At 42.3% G+C, this 6,619-nt stretch overlaps 1 non-coding gene across 1 annotated transcript; it reads right to left on the bottom strand.

Annotated features, from left to right (window-relative positions):
* Positions 1 to 3,885: 3,885 nt before the first annotated feature.
* On the bottom strand, positions 3,886 to 3,967 carry trnas-gcu (transfer RNA serine (anticodon GCU)). Its single transcript has one exon. It is a non-coding gene; the product is annotated as a tRNA-Ser (tRNA).
* Positions 3,968 to 6,619: the final 2,652 nt, after the last annotated feature.

Raw genomic sequence — 6,619 nt, 5'->3', positions numbered from 1 at the left:
ACCTGACGGAATTTGCTGGAAATGAGTGAAAACGTCCTTCCGGTGATGTAATCCAGTGCAGAGACGGCCAGAAATGAAAAGACAAAGACATGAAACATCACTCCCCTTTCTCTCTGGGCCAATGCGTTTTCCTGAGTTGAATATTTGCAGGACTTGACTTTACTATCTAAAGAATTAAGTATTTTCCCGGGAAAGATTCTTCATAAATCAATTAACATCTGAGGTGTTGAAACATATTTTACTTTAGATTAAAATAGTTGAATATCCTTTCCCCCAGCCTAATGTCCCAATCCTCCCTCCTCTTCCATGTAAATACAAGCTGATCCAGGTGATTTTGGAGCTCCCAACCTGACGTTCCAATGCTCCTTGCTGCCCCATGTCATTAGAAGCGGCTCTATTTGAAGTTGGAGCTCCCAGTCTGATGTCACAATGCTCCCTGCTCCATGTCAGTAGAAGTGGTGCAGTTCAGGTTAGACCTACCACTCTGATGTCCCAATGCGCCCAGCTGCTAAATGTCATTAAACGCTGATCCTTGTGAGGTTGGAGCTCCCAGTCTGATGTCCCAATGTTCCGTCCTCCATGTCAAGAGAAGTGGTCCAGTTGAGGTTGGATCTATCACTCTGATGTCCCAATGCTCCCTGCTGCTCCATGTCAATGGAAGCTGCTCCAGGTGTGGTTGGAACTCCCAGACGGATGCCACAATGCTCCCTGGTCCACGTCAAAAGACGCTGTTCCAGATGAAGTGGGAGCTCCCATCCCTGGCGGCTCACATACGTCTATACCATCATAGAAATACTGCCCACTGTACATTTCCACCACTGGACCCATTGGTGGAATATCCGCATGATGAGAACCTAATATTATTTTTAGTCACCACCGAATCATTATTTCCAAAAGTCATTCTTTCTTAAACCTTACTTAGCATGTGCATACTGCAGTCAATCCGAAGTAAGATAATGGTGCTAATTGATCTATGCTTAATAAACATTACATCCTATTTTTCATGTTGAGTAACTGCGAGTTAGCAAGGACAATGTTTATATTGAAATCATACTTTTATTCCAGGTGAGAGAATGTGGTTTGCATTATTTAAAATGAACTTGTTCACTGTGTAAAATGATCAAATAAATCTCAATTTCAAAACAAAATTGGTAACGTTGTCATCTATCTTGAAATGTGATGTCTTCTTCTTTCAACCAGACGGGTATTATAACGAAAAGTCTTTTAATGATATTCGTATAAAGACACTTTAAATCGCAAGGTTTGTGAAGGTTTGTAGCTCAGGTTGAGGTTTAGGGTGTAGGTTTGCTCGCTGAGCTGTAGGTTTGAAATCCAGACGTTTCATTACCTGGCTAGGTAACATCATCAGTGGAGATCTCCAAGTGAAGCGAAGCTGTTGTCTCTTGCTTTCTATTTACATCTTTCTCCTGGATGGGGTTCCTGGGGTTTGTGGTGATGTCATTTCCGGTTTGTTTTCTGCGGGGTTGATAGATGGCATTTTGATCTATGTGTTTGTTTATGGCATTGTTGTTGGAGTGCCAGGCCTCTGGGAATTCTCTAGCATGTCTTTGCTTAGACTGTCCCAGGATCAATGTGTTGGCCAAGTCGAACCGGACGACCAAAAATCCATAAACCAGGAGCCCCCTCAGACCCATAGTCTCATTACCCAGAGCACCAAATTACAGACTGGATAAAGAACTACACTCAAGACTGAAGTACCTCATAGAAGATTCACAGCACTCCATCCACTCCACCCAGGAATTCCTAAAAATCATCAAAAACACCAAAGTCGAGGAAGGGGAAGCAATGGTCTCATTCGACATAATAGCACTGTTCACCTTCATCAACATCGACATGGCAAAGGAAACAAACTTTTAGAAGAGACCATCACACACACCAACCACCATCAATCACATTACCAACGAAAACATCATGAAGCTTGTGGACCTGTGCCTCACCACCCACTTCACTTTCAACAACATAGTCTACAAACAAACCCCCAATGGCCCACCCATAGGACCTCCGCTATCAGGATTCAGAGCAGAAGCGGTAATGCAAAGACTAGAACAAACAGCCCTAGAAACAATCAAACCAAAATCTGGGTCCGCTACGCAGATGACATCTTTGTCATCACAAAACGAAACAAGATAGTAAAGACATTTAACATCATCAACAACACTCACAGGCATAAAGTTCAAAACGGAAGAAGAAACCGTCAACAAACTCGCATTCCTGAATGACACAGTAGAAAGAAAAGACAACGGAGAACTACAAACCTGTGCATACAGAAAACCGACAAACACTGACCAAATACTTCACTCCACCAGCAACCATCCCATCACACGCAAACGAAGCTGCGTCAGAACAGTATTCCAACGAGCCACCAGACACTGCAGCACAGACGAACTTCGGAAAACAGAGGAAAACCACCTTTACAGTGTATTCGAGAAGAACAGATACTCAAAAAATACAGTCCACACATTCCTCAAGAACAAACCACGACAAGCAGACCAAACACAGCCAGAAACCATAACCACCTAACCATACATCAAAGAAGTTTCAGACATGACAGCCAGACTACTAAGACCCCTCAGAATCCGAGTAGCTCACAAACCCACCAACACTCTCAAACAAAAACTAACAAACTTAAAAGAACCAGAACAATCCACAGACAAAACCAACGTCAACTACAAAATTCCATGCAAGGACAGTCACAACTACTACGTAAGACAACAGGAAGAAAGTTAGCCACCAGGATATACGAACACCAGCTAGTCAAAAAAAGACACGACCTTCTCTCACTCGTAGCCCTGCACACGGATTAAAAATACCACCATTTCTACTGGGACAACACATCTATCCTGGGACAGGCTAATCAAAGACACGCCTAAGAATTCATAGAGCGCTGGCACTCCAACCACAACGCCATAAACAAACACATAGATCGAGATGCCATCTATCAACCCCTCAGAAAACGAACAGGAAATGACATCATCACAAACCCCAGGAACCCCATCGAGGAGAAAGATATAAAGAGAAAGCAGGAGACAACAGATTCTCTTCACTTGGAGGTCGCCACTGATGATGATGTTACCTAGCCAAGTAATGAAACGTCTGGATATCAAAGCTACAGCTGAGCAAGCAAACCTTCACCCTACATTTTAAATTATTTTTCATGTTTATGTTGCATGAATCTGCGGTCATTGATCCACAGTTTAGTTCAACTCCCTAAAGGTAACATGCTGATTTCTCCAGTTGTTCATAGTTCAATGTGATGCATCCAGTGTGTGCATAACGAGAGGGAGCTTGCTTCCCACATCTTGTGTTTATCTGTGCCTTATGTCCAGCATTCATCAATGGCGAGAGCTAGGGGCGAGGGCGAGACCAATGTGTCAGCCTTTCCGTGCCCATGCACGGCACCAACATTGGCAATTCTCCACTGTGCATTTACAGCCAGTCCTCATTCCCCCTACACCCACGCCCTGCCCCTTTGAAGTATCGCCATCATTTTGTGCTGTCTCGCTGTGCTCTTCTCACCAGGATGAATTACTTCTTCTCAACCTCCTCCAGATTTCATCTGACAAAACGTTCATTAAGAATTCCTTTGCATAAACATGCACTTCGCAGCTCTCGTTATTTGATTTTCCTGGATGTCTTACATACGAAAAAACGTTCACAGCAACTTGATTTGCAAAAGGAAACCGCGCTCCCTTTCATTATCACAATGCAACCTACATTTCAATACAGTTGAGTCAACAGGCTCAAGCCATTCTTTGAAAATTTGTAATAGCGGAAATGGATGTAAACTGACTCTTAGCGTTCCAGTTTCAATACGACAGCTGTGATCATCTGAAAACAGCCCCACAAAAATGCCATTGATGACAGCGACGAGAGTGGGATTCGAACCCACGCGTGCAAAGCACAACGCATTAGCAATCCATCGCCTTAACCTCTCGGCCACCTCGTCACAGACCGTGGCGCAGCTATGACCTTATGAATAATTGAATTGGGTAAATTATGCAGAGCAGCAGATATTTCTCCCTGGTGTTGGTAAAATGATAAATAACATAGTACGGTTCCAAGACTATGGTCTGACCCCTGGGTTGTGGGGCAAGTGCACTCCCACTGTCACACAATGCACACAGTGATCTGAACAAAAATGAGGAAATGAATATGTAACAAGGTCTGTTGAATACTGAGAATATTTGAAGTCAACGGAATGAAGACCCCAGACAGCAGGAGGTGTTCTTTCAATAAAGAGTTGAATAGAGCTCTTAAGGATAGTGGAATCAAGGGTTATCGGGATAAGGCAGGAACAGGATACAGATTGAGGATGTTCAGGCCATGATCATAATGAATGGTGGTGCTGGCTCAAAGGGCAGAATGGCCTACTCCTGCACCTGCTGTATATTGTCTATTAAATTGCCTGTGAGGAATTGTTTTCCCGACTGGAGGAGAGTGCATAGTGCTCAATGTCATTATTCGGAACACCTAACTTCCGCTCAGATGTTTTTGACACGCACTTGTGTACAGAACAGACAATTTCAAAATCCAAAATAAGGCTAAACTGACAATTGAAGGCAACAATGCAAAAACCTTGATCTGTATCATTTTCCTGCACTGTGTGACACCAAGTCACTGTATGATCACAGCAACACAGTGAGCAAGTGTCAGAAGGAAAATGAGGGCAGTGTCAGAGCGCATACTGGGAGCAACAGGTGACAGACGGGGATGTGCATATCCCACAACTGGAACACTTCCCAAACAGCGGACTGCGGTGGAAGGATTCAGAGGGAGTTTACACTATGAAATTCGATGCCAGAGACACAATGGAGATCTGTCATTGAGTCTGTTCAAGATGAAGATTTTAAGATTTCTACAGATGCAAAACAAAATAAAAAGCTCATGGGTTAGTGAAGGCAAAAGATGACATTGTACATATCATCAATCTACCCATCTTTTCAATGAGGACCTCACCACTTTCCTCACGCGGGGACAGAATCACTGGTGAAGATGATCATATAATCCCCATTCCTAGCCTTGGAATCAGAGAAAGTCGGTTTCCCAAATGTTAAGGTAAAACCAGGAATGTGGAGTTAAGCATTAATGTGTTGCTCCTGTGCTGAAGGTGACCAGTGCACGGTATCTCTGTCTCAGTTTAGGTGGGGGGGGGGGGGGGGGGGGTTTGCCGAAGTTTGAAGTTTGAGTCTCACATGGAGCAGCTTCAATTTGTCGTCGTGTTGCGGGATACGGACAGAAGGTCAAGTTGATGGGAAAATACCCGTGTTTGTGGATAGAGAAACAACCTTTTCCGGATAATGACTCCTTGATCTACAAACATACTGCAAGTATCTAAAACGTGAAGAGACATATGTGGAGAGAGAGAGGCTAAGGTGATTTTTTTAGCAGGTGGATAACGTTTCCCATGAGCACTGCTTTAAATTCCGGGAAAATTGATGTTGAACTGGTTTCATGTTTCACAGTTTGTTACAAACTCACAAAGCTTGTTGCAATAATCATAAAAAAAGAAATCACATAGGACCGTTTGAATATTGTATTGAATTGAATTTTGGTCTGAGCATACTTTATCTTCAATGGCGTGCTGCAGAGCAGTACAGGGGGTTAACAATACAAAAGGACCGAGTCTTCTTGGTGGATTTCTTGGGTGGAGTTAAGAATGTACGAAATATACATAACATCATGTGAATGTGGTCAAATTTTTAAAGTGGGTGTTGCCTCTCCAAGTGATGATTCAATTCCTGCTCATTTGGATATAATTTCTATCTGCAGTTATTTTAGGACATCAGCTCCATTTACAGAGTTTCACCTTGAATAATATGCCACACCTTACCAATCCATGAACTTGTTATACTCAGTCTTATTCAGTTGTACATGTTCATGAAATATCTTTGTGTCTGAAGTCAACAAATTCGAAATTGTTACGCAACTATACTGACTTTCACTCAATGGTAAATTCTCTCCTTGTACGTTTGTTCGTGTATCTTTTAAAACACTCTGAAATCAGCTTCTACGTTTTATTTCTGTAAAGTCGTTCACGATTTAAATAACTCTATTGAGTGGAAGAAACTCTCATCCAAACTTTTCTTAATCATTCACTAATGGTTTTGAAGCTCTAACGAAAGTTATTGATTCACTCAAAAGAGGGACTTTCCCCGATTTACTCATTCAAACCTCGCGTTACGTGCAAATCTCATTTGTTTCTATTAAACTTGCGTGTTTGTGCATCCAGCATTTCCAAATCTCGTGAATAAACTACTTAATTCTTTCTATCATCCCTTTTGTATCCTTTCTGATATTTTTATGTCTCAGTAAACAACGTCACTTGGCTTTCTAATATCTTGCATTCCAGGAAACAGCGTCTGTGCGCTTTGTAACTTCTTTACATGTTTTTGGTGGAGAATGAGGACAAGGATTACACACAGTGTTCCCACTGAGTGTGACAAAAAGATTTTACAGTTACACGATGACCTCATTGCTTTGTAAATATGACGCCTCGATTTATAAACTCCAATAAGGTAAATTACTATCTATCCAGTTCATGAACATCGTCTCCATGGAGACGAAAAGTTTCTATCACTTCCTTTATTCTTCCACGGAA

Source organism: Chiloscyllium punctatum, chromosome 30 (assembly GCF_047496795.1).
Source record: "Chiloscyllium punctatum isolate Juve2018m chromosome 30, sChiPun1.3, whole genome shotgun sequence".
In the NCBI taxonomy this organism is placed as follows: Eukaryota; Metazoa; Chordata; class Chondrichthyes; order Orectolobiformes; family Hemiscylliidae; genus Chiloscyllium; species Chiloscyllium punctatum.
The sequence above is the reverse complement of the archived record's forward strand: the minus strand, read 5'-3'. Positions and strand labels throughout refer to the sequence as shown.